The sequence below is a fragment of the Bufo gargarizans genome, chromosome 3 (assembly GCF_014858855.1).
Source record: "Bufo gargarizans isolate SCDJY-AF-19 chromosome 3, ASM1485885v1, whole genome shotgun sequence".
In the NCBI taxonomy this organism is placed as follows: Eukaryota; Metazoa; Chordata; class Amphibia; order Anura; family Bufonidae; genus Bufo; species Bufo gargarizans.
The window spans coordinates 450,298,855-450,316,899 of record NC_058082.1 but is presented as its reverse complement, the minus strand read 5'-3'; positions in this window follow the sequence as shown (position 1 = coordinate 450,316,899).

Here is an 18,045-nt window from a genome sequence, read left to right as displayed (position 1 = left end):
CCATACATATTGGGCATCGTCACGTGCGTAAAAGTCGTCGCTATAAAAATAACTTTTTACCAAACGCCTCGGATGAACAGTGTTAAAAATATAAAATAAAAACGGTGCCAAAACACCTATTTTTGGGCAAAATTTAAATTTAAATCCATTTTGCCGGTAATAAAGCAAGGGTTAACAGCCAAACAAAACTAAACATTTATTGCCCCAATTCTGTAGTTTGCAGAAACACCCCATATGTGGTCGTAAATGGCTATATAGCCGCACGGCAGGGCATAGAACGAAGGGAACTCCATACGGTTTCTGGAAGGCTGATTTTGATGGACAGTTTTTTTTTTTACACCATGTCCCATTAGAAGCCCCCCCTGATGTAGCCTAGACTAGAAACTCCAAAAAAGTGACCCCATCTAAGAAACTACACCCCTCAAGGTATTCAAAAGTTACTTTACAAACTATGTTAACCCTTTAGGTGTTCCACAAAACTAAATAGCGAATGTAGAAACAATTTTAGAATTTAATTTTTTTGTTACATTGCCTCAAAAAAGAGTAATATAGAGCAACCAAAAATCAAATTTACCCCAAAAATAGTCCCAAAACAACAACCACCTTATCCCGTAGTTTCCTAGATGGGGTCACTTTTATGGAGTTTCTACTCTAGGGGTGCATCAGGGAGCTTGAAAGGGTACATGGTGTAAATAAACCAGTCCAGCAAAATCTGCCTTCCAAAAACCATATGACGCTCCCCTTCTTCTATGTCCTGCCGTTTAGCCAAATAGTAGTTTACCACCACATATGGGGTGTTTCTGCAAACTACAGAATCAGGGCAACCCATTTTGAGTGTTGTTTGGCAGTTAACCCTTGTTTTACTCCTGGAAAAAACTGATTATATTGGAAAATTTTCCAAAAAATAGAAATTTCAAAATTGTTTCTCCATCTGCCATTAACTCTTGTGGAACACTTAAAGGGTTAACAAAGTTTGTAAACCCAGTTTTGAATACCTTGAGGGGTGTACTTTCTTAGTTGGAGTCACTTTTTTGAAATTTCTATTCTAGGGGTGCAACAGGGGGCTTCAAATGGGACATGGTATAAACAAAACCAGTCCTGCAAAATCTGCCTTCCAAAACCCATATGGTGTTCCCCTTCTTCTATGTGCTACCGTTCGGCCAAACAGTAGTTTACGACCACATATGGGGTGTTTTTGCAAACTACAGAATCAGGGCAACCCATTTTGAGTGTTGTTTGGCAGTTAACCCTTGTTTTACTCCTGAAAAAAAAAATTTATTGGAAAATTTTCAAAAAAATAGAAATTTCAAAATTGGTTCTCCATCTGCCATTAACTCTTGTGGAACACCTAAAGGGTTAACAAAGTTTGTAAACCCAGTTTTGAATACCTTGAGGGGTGTACTTTCTTAGTTGGAGTCACTTTTTTGAAATTTCTATTCTAGGGGTGCAACAGGGGGCTTCAAATAGGACATGGTATAAACAAAACCAGTCCTGCAAAATCTGCCTTCCAAAACCCATATGGTGTTCCCCTCCTTCTATGTGCTACGGTTCGGCCAAACAGTAGTTTACCACCACATATGGGGTGTTTTTGCAAACTACAGAATCAGGGCAACCCATTTTGAGTGTTGTTTGGCAGTTAACCCTTGTTTTACTCCTGGAAAAAATTGATTATATTGGAAAATTTTCCAAAAAATAGAAATTTCAAAATTGTTTCTCCATCTGCCATTAACTCTTGTGGAAGACCTAAAGGGTTAATAAAGTTTGAAAAAACAGTTTTGAATACCTTGAGGGGTGTAGTTTCTAGAATGGGGTCATTTTTGGGAGGTTTCTATTATCTAAGCCTCACAATATGACTTCAAACCTGAACTGGTCCATAAAAAGTGGGATTTTGAAGACTTCTCAAAAATTTCAAAATTTGCTTCTAAACTTCTAAGCCTTGTAACATCCCCAAAAAATAAACTATCATTCCCAAAATGCTACAAACATGAAGAAGACATATGGGGAATGTAAAGTAATCACAATTTTTGGGGGTATTACTATGTATTACAGAAGTAGAGAAACTGAAACTTTGAAATTTGCTAATTTTTCAAAATTTTTGGTAAAAAATGTATTTTTTTATGCAAAAAAATTAACTTTTTTGACCCAATTTTAGCAGTGCCATGAAGTACAATATGTGACGAAAAAACAATCTCAGAACGGCCTGGGTAAGTCAAAGCATTTTAAAGTTATGAGCACTTAAAGTGACACTGGTCAGATTTGCAAAAAATGGCCTGGTCCTTAAGGTGAAAATGAGCCTGGTCCTTAAGGGGTTAAAGGGCATTTGTAGATTTGTACTTATGAAACTGGCTGACCTGTTACATGTTCGCTTGGCAGCTGAAGGCATCTGTGTTGGTCCTATGTTCATTTTTGTCCACATTGCTGAGATAAATTATGTTATATGCAAATAAGCCTCCAGGAGCAATGGGGTGTTGATGGTACATATAGAGGCTGTGCTCTCTCTGCAACTGCTGTGCCCTCTGCACTTTGATTGACAGTGCCAGGCAGGTGTGATCAACCTGTCAACCAAAGTGAAAGGGGTGTGACAGTTGCAGAGAAGGCGGAGCCTATAGGTGTAATAGTAATGCCTCTGTTGCTCCTAGAGGCTCATTTGCTATATTAAAAGTAAATTTTTCTCAGCAATGCGAACACATATAAACATGGGACCAACACGGATGCCTTCAGCTGCCAAGTGGACATAGGTAGAAATCTGCTGATAGATGCCCTTTAAACGAGTGACAATGGGTGACACAGTCAAAAACAAACAAACATAATATAGCATTTAATGGCAGGGGATTAAAAATGTGAGTACTGTGTGTTTTTTATTTTATTACATTTTCTTTTATAATACACTTTTGGACACCCTTCCGATTTATATGTAAAATGTATACAAATATCATAAAACTACAAATATTTAAAGTAAGTTAAAAGTATAATAAAATGTTACTATAGTTTAATGTCGTTCGCACAGTAGCATTTTATCATACAAATGTATACAGACCCAGACTGCAAACTGCTAATGTACATAGCCCGGAGACAGAGCGAGAGGCAGAGCTGTGAATGATCACACCATGTTGCCATAGGACTACAATATTTCCTTTGTATGTCCTGCACAAGTGTCCATCAATCACAATGAAAGTGACAACAGGCAGCAGCATTTTGATCCCCACAGACAACCACAGGTGGCCAAATGGTGCAAAGAGTTTTCAGTTATATTCTTCAGCATAAGCTTTGTACGGTATTATCTAATGGACAAGATACTGCTGAATAGAAAATGAATAGAATAATTTAAAAGGACAACTTGGTTATTAATGAATACAATCTTTTTCACAAAATGGATATGTGGCATATGTTTGCAATATTAATACATACTTTCACTATTGTGTTTTTTTCCTTTAATGCAACTTAATATATATATATTTTTTAATAATGTTAATTTAATAAAAAAAATGTGTTTCTTTGTTGTTGTTGTTTTTTTGCAATTGACAGTGATTAAAGATAACCTATCATCATGAAAATGCAATGCAATCTGCAGGGATCTGAATCGCTGCTCTTTATATGCTTAGGAGTCCAGTGGGTGGTCCTATACTCTGCATGAATACATACTTACACATGGAAGGCTGTCACTTATCACTGATAAGACCGCCCACATGACTCCTAAGCGTAGAATAGTCATTGATTTAAATGTAAAAGTTACAAGTTTTACAGAATCTTTTCCCATTAGACTATATATCAATCTGAACAACTCCTCCTGCACTATAACCTGCTGCCTGAAGATTGTACTGTACCATGAATCTGTAGACACTAGAGGGGAGAACTCCCATAATACAGAATGTAATGGCACATTGTACATTTGTTTCTGTATTGTGGGACCATAGGAGCCATAGACACTCTGTGTGACACCATCAGGTTCCTCTGTACTGCAAAGGTTCTAGAGCAGAATACATATGTTATACAGCATGAAATGGAGAACAGTTCACTTTGTTCTGACAGATTTTATATTTACTTCCAGAGGATTGTAGGAGGTCTTTCAACAACTTAGAGGTTGTGTGCATGAGCCCTTGTAGCAGCATGAGGTGAATGAGCAGAACCTAGACATTATACTTACTAGATACCGAGAAACGCACGTATGCAAACAATATGGCTGAATCTCTTTGGTCACTTTGTCTTCCCAAAAAACTGGGTGAAAATTGATCATAGATACATACATACCCCAACAATCTTGTCAATAAAAACTACGGATCGCACTGCAAAAAATGAGCCCTTACACCGCTCCGTAAATGTGCAATAAGAATAAAAAAAAGTTACTGATGTCAGAATATAGGGATGCAAAGATACTTTTTTGTCAATGCTCTCTATAAAAAAAAATATATATATATACAGTTGCAAGAAAAAGTATGTGAACCCTTTGGAATGATATGGATTTCTGCACAAATTGGTCATAAAATGTGATCTGATCTTCATCTAAGTCACAACAATAGACAATCACAGTCTGCTTAAACTAATAACACACAAAGAATTAAATGTTACCATGTTTTTATTGAACACACTATGTAAACATTCACAGTGCAGGTGGGAAAAAGTATGTGAACCCTTGCATTTCATAGCTAGTTGAACCTCCTTTGGCAGCAATAACTTCAACCCAACGTTTCCTGTAGTTGCAGATCAGACGTGCACAACGGTCAGGAGTAATTCTTGACCATTCCTCTTTACAGAACTGTTTCAATTCAGCAATATTCTTGGGATGTCTGGTGTGAATCGCTTTCTTGAGGTCATGCCACAGCATCTCAATCGGGTTGAGGTCAGGACTCTGACTGGGCCACTCCAGAAGGCATATTTTCTTCTGTTTAAGCCATTCTGTTGTTAATTTACTTCTATGTTTTGGGTCGTTGTCCTGTTGCAACACCCATCTTCTGTTGAGCTTCAGCTGGTGGACAGATGGCCTTAAAGGGAACCTGTCACCGGGATTTTGGGTATAGAGCTGAGGACATGGGTTGCTAGATGGCCACTAGCACATCCGCAATATCCAGTCCCCATAGCTCTGTGTGCTTTTATTGTGTAAAAAAACCTAATTGATACATATGCAAATTAACCTGAGATGAGTCCTGTCCCTGACTCATCTCACATACAGGACTCATCTCAGGTTAATTTGCATATGTATCAAATCGGTTTTTTTACACAATAAAAGCACACAGAGCTATGGGGACTGGATATTGCAGATGTGCGAGCGGCCATCTAGCAACCCATGTCCTCAGCTCTATACACAAAATCCCGGTGACAGGTTCCCTTTAAGTTCTCCTGCAAAATGTCTTGATAAACTTGGGAATTCATTTTTCCTTCAATGATAGCAATCCGTCCAGGCCCTGACGCAGCAAAGCAGCCCCAAACTATGATGCCCCCACCACCATACTTCACAGTTGGGATGAGGTTTTGATGTTGGTGTGCTGTGCCTCTTTTTCTTAACACATAGTGTTGTGTGTTTCTTCCAAACAACTCAACTTTGGTTTCATCTGTCCACAGAATATTTTGCCAGTACTGCTGTGGAACACCCAGGTGCTCTTGTGCAAACTGTAAATGTGCAGCAATTTTTTTTTTTTGGACAGCAGTGGCTTCCTCTGTGGTATCCTCCCATGAAATCCATTCTTGTTTAGTGTTTTACGTATCGTAGATTCGCTAACAGGGATGTAAGCATTAGCCAGAGACTTTTGTAAGTCTTTAGTTGACACTCTAGGATTCTTCTTCACCTCATTGAGCAGTCTGCGCTGTGCTCTTGCAGTCATCTTTACAGGATGGCCACTCCTAGGGAGAGTAACAGCAGTGCTGAACTTTCTCCATTTATAGACAATTTGTCTTACCGTGGACTGATGAACAGCAAGGCTTTTGGAGATACTTTTATAACCCTTTCCAGCTTTATGTAAGTCAACAATTTTTAATCGTAGGCCTTCTGAGAGCTCTTTTGTGCGAGGCATCATTCACATCAGGCAATGCTTCTTGTGAAAAGCAAACCCAGAACTGGTGTGTGTTTTTATAGGGCAGGGCAGCTGTAACCAACACCTCCAATCACATCTTATTGATTGGACTCCAGTTGGCTGACACCTCACTCCAATTAGCTCTTGGAGATGTCATTAGTCTAGGGCAGTGATGGCTAACCTTGGCACTCCAGCTGTGGTGAAACTACGACTCCCAGCATGCTCCATTTATTTCTATAGAGTTCTGAGAGCAGCCAAGCAAGGGGGGCATCTTGGGAGTTGTAGTTTTACCACAGCTGGAGTGCCAAGGTTAGCCATCACTGGTCTAGGGGTTCACATACTTTTTCCACCTGCACTGTGAATGTTTACATGGTTCAATACAAACATGGTAACAATTCTTTGTGTGTTATTAGTTTAAGCAGACTGTGATTGTCTATTGTTGTGACTTAGATGACTTAGATCACATTTTATCACCAATTTCTGCAGAAGTCCATATCATTCCAAAGGGTTCACATACTTTTTCTTGCAACTGTAAATTTGGTATTACTGTATAGTACTGACCCACAGAATAAAGTTAAAGGGGTTGTGTCACTTCAGCAAGTGGTATTTATCATATAGAGAAAGTTAATACAAGGCACTTACTAATGTATTGTGATTGTCCATATTGCCTCCTTTGCTGGCTGGATGAATTTTTCCATCACATTTTACACACATTGCTCACTATAGAAAAAGCACCAGCCTATGCACACTCCTATGGTCCTGGCTACCAGAGAAGCTGGTACTTTTTCCTATAGGGTGCAAACACGGCCACCGCTGCTGGATTCCTGGGTGGTCATAACCATGGAAACGAGCAGTGTAAAATTTGATGGAAAAATTAATGCAGCCAGCAGTGGTTTGTATTAACTTTCTCTACATGATCAATGACACTTGCTGATGTGACACTACCTCTTTAATTTCATTCTGTGGGTTAGTACTATACAGTACTATGTAGTAATACCACATTTATGTTGAAGTGACACAAGCCCTTTAATATATTAGTTTTGCCACAAACGGAACACTGTAAAAATTAATTTTCAATGTTCCGCTCCATTTAGAATTTTCTAGCTTCCTACTACATCATATGAAATGCTTAGAAAGTACAACTTGTTCCACAAAAACAAGCCCTGATCTGTCTATGTGAAAAGGAAAATAAACAGTTATGGATCCTTGAAGGCAGTGAATAAAAAAACAAAAACGAGAAGTGAAAAATGGCTGCATCAGGAAGGGATTACACATTTCCTCCTTCTCTCATGACATAGTCACAATCTATACCCTGGAGAAAATGCACACAAACACCCTTCAGATGTTGCATACCATATCTAGCTACCACAGGAAATACTGTTGATTAGTTTCTTGGGTTTGCTTAGTCTCCGTTTTCATGTGGCAGCATCAACCTTGCTCTCCCATGGCAGCCAATGGGCACATCAATTTGAAGGTTAACCTGCATATTCATGTGGTCATTGAGTGCCACATGTGGGCGATGTTGTGGCTGCCGCATTATGCGCTTATATTTATGAAATTGCTTCTACTTGTCTCTAATTTGTGAATAGGAAGCCATCTGCTGGCACTTGTTTGAGTCGGAGGTGAGGTAATCATTTCTAGTCCTGGCTTCAATGGCAAAGTATAATATGTGTTTTATATTACATTTTGCATATAAAAAATAATGCCAAAAAGAGAATGTAAAAACAAGAAACATTGCAACCTCTTTCCCCACTGACTTACACAAAGAGCAAAAACCCCTAAAATGTAACTTTTAATAGTTTAAAATAAAATATTATTAACCCTCACATAAAAACGATAGTTTATAATAATCACCTCCCAGTCCACATAAAAACTAGTGTGACATTATATACCAAGAAAGCTAATAGCGATATAATTGGAACAAATAAATAGGATTATCTAGGGCATAGTATATCATACACGTAAACAGTGCGGGCCACTCGGTTTGGTTACTCATGGTTTACGTGATTTTTGTGTGGTGCCACTTGATGAAGTAACTCACGGTTACTGCAATTTGGGAAGATAACGCCCACCGGGTTGGATGTCTTGTCCCTGGGTGTCCCTTTTGGTGGTGCTACTTGATGGATAGATCCACGGTTTCTGTAGATTAAAGAATTACACCCATCGGGTTATGAAGTCACAAGGGTGGAAGTAGTCGGGAGATGACTTGTACCTAGGTGTCCCTTTTTAGGCTATCCCTGCCTAAAAGCGGAGCACCCGCCCCGAAAGGGGCGACCCTACTTCTCGGTCGCTAAACCCTGGAATATGCCCTAGAAAGCCCTAAATACACTTGTCAAGCAGAGTCCCGACGTGTTTCCCCATCCAAGATTATGATGGTTCATCAGGGGACACAAAGTGCCAAAGATGAAGGAAAGGATACTGGCAGCCTAGATATAGTGATTAGTGAATGAAAAATAACTGTCCACAGGCCCTTTCTTTTATACCCAGTTATAAATCCTGTGTTTGCACATGTCCCTCCCGCTCTCAGGTGTGTGATAGCCGGAAGAGGAAGTGAATTGTACATCACTTCCGGTAAATGGAGCGTAAATGCGTTCCATAATATTAATGCACATATGAATCAAAAAGCAAGATTGTAAGGAAATTAAAATTACAGAGGAGGAGCTGATATTGGAGAGGCTAGGTAGGTTAAGAAACTAAGGGAATCCCACAGCTAGTATGTGTGCGCCGTGGAAAGGAAAACTTCCGGCGGGCGACACACACTTCTGGTCTGTGGAACGCATCAGGAAGTGGGAAGGAACGCATGTCGGAAGGATTATAGTAAACTGCGAACATGCTTTTCACCACTATGAAGGGTTACTAGATATACTATTGGGGCAATTAGTAATCAAAGTACATATTCAAAAAGCATAACGGAGGCTGACCAAAAATAAAGTGAGGGAGACATAGAGGATTAGTGGACAGAGGTTGAGGGATAGATGACCATGAACCCTAGAATCCCCATTAGATAAATTATGTGCACATATGACCAATCTTGGTCTGACAATAAAAGGCAGGTTAGTGTGCACAATTTAATTAAGTAAGAGAACAAACATTATTAAACGGGGGTAAGAAGAAGAGCGAGTTAGGGATTTATTCAAAGAAAACAGGCAAACAATATCTGTTCATTGAGACCGAGAGGAGACACAGTTTTAAGACAGTGTATCTACTGTGCAAAGGATCTTCTTGTCCCAGTTACCACCCCTAGGGGATCTGCGGACTACCTCGATTACCTGAAATTTGACGTTCTATTGGTTTATCATGACGATGGTTGATATTCCCCAGGTGATCACCTACTCTGCGTCTCAATTCGCACTTCGTTTTTCCAACGTAGTTAAGGGGACAATCACAAGTGCATAAATTTCTTTCCCCACTGAAAACAGTCTGAACACTGGTTCTGCATACATACAGTATGGGGGACTCAGGAGAGATCACCTGGACGAGCATTCAGCCAAAATCTATTGAAGGTTTATGGGCTGGGCACCTTTAAACCTTTTCACATACCAGTGAATCACAGACATGAGTTGTCTGTGTTCTCCATGAATAGCACATGGATCTGCTGCAATAATTGTATTCTCATGTCCATTTTTTTCTATGGTCCATGGTTCTGTGGAAATAAATGGAAGCATGCAATATTTAGGTCTGTTTTCTAGACCAAAAAGGATTCAAATCTATGGACAGCATACGGATGCCATGCATTTTTCATGTACCATTGCTAGGAGATGCTCTGAAAGGTTGGATTGTCCAAAATGGGGCACCTTCAATTTTTTTTCCACACGGATTCAAAAAATAAAAAAAGGACATTGAGATCACAAATGGATAACACAAGGGGATCATTATAGATGAAGATGTTTTTTTTCACAGAAGGAACACAGACATGGAGGTGTGAAAAAAGCCTGAGAGTCAAAAAATGTTGATCATGATAAGATTGAGAATCATTAATCTACAGTATGACATAAAGTTAAAGGGAAAGGAAGCAAGAAGGACTCAATATGTCAAAGTGCGGTTCACTGTGATACCACGTTGCCCTGTGGCCGGCCGGCTGCATGCTCGCATACTGGCTGTGTATGACGTGTTCCTGTGTATGCTGGCTACAGACTTCTTTAGGGTTGTAAACAGTTCCCTGTGATTTGTATGCTCTCTGCTTGTCTTGTTCATGTAAGTGTTAATGTTTCTGGTCTGTGGCTGAACATCAGGTGGTCAGGTGTCCAAATCACCCTACTATTTAAATCTGTAGACGGCGTGCCTGTGAAATCAGTCTGTCTTCAAGAAAGCTGTTTGCAGGTGTTTGTACTTCTGTCCTGACTTGTGTCGTTGTTCATCGATGTTGCATACGTCTGCAATGTCTGATATGTTTTTGTCATGTCTTTGGTTATGTCCTGTTCTTCCTGGGAACACCATGCTTTTTGTGTGTGTTCTGATCTGCATGGTTTTCAGTTCATGCGTTCATCCTGATTTTGTGTGTTAGGCTTGGTCTGGTGTTCCTGTTTCATGTCTGTTTAGTATGCTTGGGTTCTGGTTTGTGTGAACAGGTCCCTGAAGTTCTTAAGTCAGGTGCTTGAACTAGGTCCCTGCACTTAGCCAGCATAGGGACTGTCAGCGAGTTGGGGGGTGTCATTTAGAACAGATCGTCCAAGTAGGTAGGAATAGTGGCCGGGTGATTATTACTGTAGGTCTGCACTGTTGCCTATCTTCATGTCCTGTTTGATTCTGATCATGTTTTCTTGTAACCATCGTTGAATAAACCGGTCATTTTGCCTAGTTTGTGTCCTGAAGTCTTGCCTGAGTTTGCTTGTGATACATTCCATGGTTCTCACAACTTCTGAATGTGACACAATAAAAAGTTTATGGGCCCTTCCTGCTTCCGTCTCCAGCAGCAAGTAGAGAGAGAGCGCAGGGGTCTCAGCACTTAGAAGCCCACCAATCAAAAACATTCATATGTCTCTATGATATATCAAAGGTTTCATGAAAACTCAGTGACCCTTGAACAGAAAGTTTTTGAAAGTTTAACAGACATATTAGAGAATTTATAACTTAGAATAAAATATTGCGCAAATCATGACATAAGACTGAACTATCATAGGAGGATTAAACTATACGACCAGCACAATATATATTCCTCTAAGCCATGTTATGTGTGCTTAGACATCATTGACCCCCCTAACTATATTTTCTTATAGTACCTCCTTCAGCAAATACTCCCAGCACATACAGATTTGACCTTTTTTATGAACACCCAGGCTGCACGCACTCTGTTCATTGATTAAATTACGGTAGTAGTGACCATTTGAGGCTGAGAAATCTTCCATCAGTTTCATTGAGAGAAATAAAACTATTGGAATGATATCAGTTCATACGTCTACAAAGAACCGGCATGTGCCCAACATAAATATTTCCTTTAAACTTTTGACAGACAACAGCTGCTGATATGTGGAACAGCTGCGAAAGGAAAAATGACTTGTGGCAGGGAAAATCCTAGAAGGTTATTTATCAAAGTCAAAACAGCGCCAGATTTCCAATGAGGATTTGCACAGAGAGTTGTGGGCGGAGTTGAAGAAAATAGAATTTTTGGTGGTGTTACTAACAGTAGATGAAGGTAGGTGGTCTGTGGACGTTTACACAGGATACAAGGGGTGTAAAAATAAAACTATAAACTATAGCAGCTAGAAACGAGGCATCTAAGGCACATTTGGGAGGATAGATGAAGGAATGTGTGGAACATTTTATACTCTATATACAGTTTATTGGTGCTTTGTGAGATTGAGTCCCTTCTTTGCACTGGTAAAGGCTTGGAATTTATAACATATTTGGCTGTTTGATTTTGCATAACCTCTTGTCTTGTATGGACCTGAGGTCTGTAGTCTGCTGTGGGCTCATACTATACCTCTGTAATGTATGCTGTAGTACACAGGTATTCTCTAAGGGAGCATATGGAAGTCACATTCATGAACCCAATAAACCCTGCACACCACAGTTTCTCCAACTCAATGGGGTACATTTACTAAGGTGTCACTTCCTGTTTTCATGAGTAAAAAGCCTGTTTACAACATTTTTAAAGTCTCATTTACCAACAGTTTTGGAGTCATTTGCGCCTGTTTTCTAACTTTTCTGCCTAATTTTCATCCTATTTATGAAGGTGTGCCTTATTTTGAGCCAGATTTTGTTGCAAAAACGGTCTAATTTCTACACGACTCCTGGGCTGGCGTACTTTTCTATCTCTGTTTTGAGTGATGAGTTGCGCCACAATTTGCCTACTTGGAGATGTGCGGCAAAAACTCAGCTCACTTGCGCCACATTTTCATGCGCATACTATTTAGACCAGTTTTAGTGATTTCTGAATCTGTCTTAAAAGAAAGCGACCACTAGTGGGGTCATTTATCAAACTGGTGTAAAGTAGAATTGACTTACTTGCCCATAGCAACCAATCAGATTCCACCCTTTATTTTGGACAGCTCCTTTGGAAAATGAAAGGCGGAATCTGATTGGTTGATATGGGCAAGTAAGCCAGTTCTGCTTTACACCAGTTTGATAAATGACCCCATAGATGTCAGACTTAACCAAAACTGAAAAAACTGATTTATCAAGGGATAATAAATGAGGTGCAAATCAAAGAAAGACCAATTACAAAAAAAAAAAAAGGTGAGCTTAGTAAATGTGCCCCAGTGAGTGATCTACATATCTGGGATTCCATTATTCAAAGCTCTAACAGGCAATCAATACACATAAATAGGTGACAATCATGTATTGAAGTTCACAGTCCATGTTTTTTACATGTTTATATGATAATTTAGAAGCTCAATTAGGCTGGTTTCGAACTTAGAGGTGAATTTATCAAGACCAGCATTTATGCCAGCCTTTATGTCGTTCGCACTGCCGTGGCCTCTTAATCTCTGGGCCTCCATGCGCTTAAATGTAAAATCTATACTAGCTATTAGCTGGCGTCAATCTCAGCTATGATTTATGACAGTTTCTGGCATAAATTATAAATGTGCTGGCCACTGAGGGCACTCAAGTGGACATCTTACAGATGATTGAACTGCCAAATTGTACATCCAGGAAAATGTTTCCGACTACTGATACTTACCAATATACTGTACCTGTGTACAAAATGATTGATAATTAGGGTACACAATGTAAAAACTTCAGAAAGCACATGGACAGCATCCGTATTTAGTGCATCCGTGATTTGCGGACTGCAAAATTGATACAGTCCATGAGCATGAGCGAACTTGTATTTCGTTCGGCGTACAAGGTTCGGGTTATCTAAGAATTCCTTATGGTCCATGGTAGTGGAATCCCTAACGGAATTCATTGGGTACTTTTACATTGGTGTTTTTCTTTTCCGGCGCTGAGTTCCGTCATAGGGGCTCAATACCGGAAAAGAACTGATCAGTTTTATCCCCATGCATTCTGAATGGAGAGAAATCCGTTCAGGATGCATCAGGATGTTTTCAGTTAAGTCACTGAACGGCGTTTTGGACGGAGAAAATACTGCAGCATGCTGCTGTATTCTCTTCGTCCAAAATTCCGGATCAGTTGCCGGAATGCCGGATCCGGCATTAATTTATATTGAAATATATTAGTGCCGGATCCGGCATTAAAAATACCGTACATTTGGATTTGTCCTTCTGCATGCGCGGAACGGTAAAAATTTTAGAAAAAAAATTTAAACGGATCTGTTTGTCCGTATGACAAACGGAGAGATGGATCCGTTCTTGCAATGCATTTGTGAGATGGATCCGCATCCAGATACGTCTACAAATGCTGTCTGTTTGCATGCAGCTTGCCGGATCCGGTAGGCAGTTCCGGCGACAGAACCGCTTGCCGGATCACTCTGCCGCAAGTGTGAAAGTAGCCTTAGATAACGTGAACCTTGTACGCCGAACTTGAATCACAAGTTCACTCAACACTAGTCCTGCAGTTTTCATGGACCCCATTGTAAAAATGCCTATTCTTGTCAGCAAATTGGACAAGAATAGGACCTGTTCTATAATTTGCGGCACAGCCGCATGAATGTGGACGTCATACAGATGACATCCATGTGTTGTCCACATTTTTGTAGCCCCATAGAAGTAAATGGGTCTGCATGCAATCCACAAAAAATGCTGATTGGACATGGACCAAAAATACGGTATTGTGACTCAAGGCTTAGATGAAGTATGTTAAACAAAACTATTTATACAACTTTTATGACATGTAAGTCAAATTAGTGAGTACCTGCTGTTGTATTGAAAGGGCTGTGATCTCTGCCTGGTCTACATTTTAAAAGCAGACATGATGACACGTTTCAATACATGTTGGAATGAATGAGGATTATTGAAACCTTTTAAATGAGTATTTCAGTTGCTAAAAGTTATCCACGAGCCACAGGATTGGAGATAACTATTCGATCGGTGATGGTCCTACCTCTGAAACCCCCACCTATTATTAGAAATTAGCTGTCTCCGGAACACCCATAGCACATGCTTGACCTGCCACTCCACTCATTTTAGGGCACTCTGAAGGATACAGGGTACCCATTCTCATGATCGGTGGAGGTCCCAGCAGTAGAAACCCTACTGATCTAATAGTTATCCCTTAGGCCTCATGCACACGACCGTTGTTTTGGTCCGCATCCGAGCCGCAGTTTTTGCCGCTTGGATGCGGACCCACTCACTTCAATGGGGCTGCAAAAGATGTGGACAGCCTTCTGTGTGCTGTCTGCATCCGTTGCTCCGTTCCCTGGACCGCAAACAAAATATAACCTTTCCTATTTTTCTCCGTTTTGTGGACAAGAATAGGCAGTTATATCAATGGCTGTCCGTGCCGTTCTGCAAATTGCGGAACACACACGGACACCATCCGTGTTTTGCAGACCTCAAAACACACAACGGTTGTGTGCATGTAGCCTTATTCTGAGAATAGGGGATAACTTTGAATAATCTGAATATCCCTTTAAATATAACTGAATGAGGTTTTACTGTTGGTGACTAGTGATACTGTTTCCACCTCCGGACTAGATGACTGTATCCACTGGTATTGTTGACAATTATTATTTTATATTCATGGCCACTTGCAGCTGTGGTTTTAGCCTTTTGAGCAGCGATTCCTTGCCAGCGAGCACTCAGTAGATTAGTCTACAGACTGCACCTGTTGATGTGCTTTGGAAGCAGAATTCTGTCTTAAGGCAAATTACATTTTGGTGAACATAATAAACACAGTAAATAGAATGAGAATGGGTTTATATATCATTTTAATCTCAGTTTATATGATTGTGATAATTAATGCATAAAACAATATATGATTTATCCAAAAGCTACATTGTCAGGTCTCCATGACCTTGACTATTATCTGTGCACTGTAATTCCCTTATAAGTATGCAGTATACTGACTGTACACTACAGAATGTACTACCTTGTAATAACCAAATGTTTAATAAAAATGATTGAAACATGAAGAACATAAGTATCAGTGCATTCATTTTATTGTGTGTCACAATTTTGATGGAATTTCATTCCAGGCACCAAGGTTCACATTAAAGATTCAGTCTACACCTGACTGAGGCAGAATATGTCACGTCTAAAATTTGACACATTTATATTTTCATTCTAAAAAAGATGGCAAAGGATAAAAAACTTGCAAATTAGTAATGCAACTGTATAACATAAAAAATCTGAATATACAACGTAAAAAAGTTAGTCAGAAAATTCACGATTCAGGGCTCATTCAGACAAAACGTGGATCTGCAAAACTCAGATACTGGCCGTGTGCGGTAGACATTTTGCTGAACGGAACGGCCCAACCTATGACAGAAATGGCAATTCTTGTCTGCGAAAATGGAGAAGAATAGGACATGTTCTAGCATTTTTGCAGGGCTACGGAACAGAAGTACGGATGCGGACAGCACACAGTGGGTCCGCATCTTTTCCGCACAAATATACGGTTGTCTGAAAGAGTCCTAACCAGATTGTTTCTTACTGAAGGACAGTGCAGAGATAGACACAGTGAGGCTTTTCTTGAACAGTGGTTTACTCAAATTGAGGCAATGAACATAGAGGCAGTGCAAAGTTATTGGCTGCACACAAGATGTGCCACAGAGATTGGTGGTTACACTGACAGGATTGTGAGGAACAGGGTTTGGCGGTTACTAATAGCAATGGAATAATCTTTATGTGTTTTTTTTTTTAAACCCACCAATGATTGCCAACAATCCCAGAGCAGTCTCCATTCTCCTCAGACACATGCGGGCTGCCATCTTAACTCACAAGTCCGGCGATGCACAGGTAAGCCCTTACCTGTGCCGCGAGCCGGTCTGAAACAAATGCGGTCACTGGGAGCAGGCAGTTCCGAGAACAGCCCGATAAAGGCCCCCGGCGGCTTTTCTGGTGAAAGAAGGTGGTTGCTACAGGTACCAGGACTGTCTCAATACTCCACAGGCGACTGCCCCTCAGAAGGATGCTATGTGTGGTCTACACACAGGGTACTGGTAAAAAGCAGTTTCCCTAGCAATCAGACACTTTCTGTACTCAAGGCTTCTCATGCGGTTGCCACCAGCCGCAGGATAGTCTTCTCACAGTAGACCTGTCAGGGACACTATTCAAAGTCCACAATGCACTCACATGGAACTGGTCGGGCAGTCTGGCAGGGTCACCGTCTTTGGACACTACTTCCTTCCAAAGTTTTAGGCCTCGGCCCACCTTGTTACAGTCTCTAGGTCAAAAGTGACAACCACTTGCAATACTCAGTGTGGTCTCACCAACCTAACGAGAATAGAAAGGGCTTATACATGAAATGCCCATCAAAGCAACATACTCAAGACTTAACATACTTTATTAATTAAAACCATAATAGCCTATAAGACCCCTAAGGAAGCCATTTTTTTTCTTGCCATACGTGCAGAACAGGGTATTAGGTTAATGCATCCCAGGCCTGGACTTTCCATGCACGATTATCATTATCTACTGCTGGTACGATTTTCTTTTCAGTTTTACAATTGTTTGGTAATCCCCAATATGGCTGTGCAATGACCCAGAGTGCCATTCCCACTTCCGCAACTCACTACTGTCTCCTATAGGCTAATTCCATGTCATCTGTGTATTTATTTCAGGTCCAAACCCTGTGTATTTTCTAATGTTGGTAATGGCTATGTTGAAATGTAATGCACCTGGTTCACCAGAAGGTGGCAGCAAACATGGCAGTGCTAATTTTGCAGGGGATGGAACTCTTCTTTCCATGCGCCGCACAGACCTGTCACCAGTAGGAGGAGCTCCCGGCCGGACACAGACATCGCAGCAGCCAGCAGGTAAGTATGATGCTTCTACTATTGCTAAGTAACCATGGCAACCAGGACTGCAGTAGCGTCCTGGTTGCCATGGTTACCGATCAGAGCCCCAGCGATTAAACTGGGACTCCGATCGCAACTCCGCAGCCACCAATGATCGGGGGGGGGGGGAGGGGAGGCGGCACACTGCCACCAATGTTATTGATGCAATAGAGGGAGGGGGGCCGGGGGAGGCCGCACACTGCCACCAATGTTAATAATGCAATAGAGGGAGGGAGGGGGGCCGGGGGAGGCCGCACACTGGCCACCAATGATATTCAAACTGGGGAGGGGGGGGTCTGCCCCCTGCTGCCTGGCAGCCCCTGATCTCTTACAGGGGGCTATGATACGCAAAATTAACCCCTTCAGGTGCGGCACCTGAGGGGTTAATTGTGCTGATCACGGCCCCCTGTAAGAGATCGTGTGCTGCCAGGCAGCAGGGAGCAGTCATGTACACAGTTTGTAGTATATTCTAACTAGAAGCGTCACCATCACCATGGGAACGCCTCTGTGTTAGAATATACTGTCGGATATGAGTTTTCACGATGTAACTCATATCCGACAGTATATTCTAACATAGAGGCGTTCCCATGGTGATGGGGACGCTTCAAGTTAAAATATACCATCGAATTGGAGAAAACTCCGATCCGATGGTATAAAAGAGACTCCAGACTTTACATTGAAAGTCAATGGGGACAGATCCGT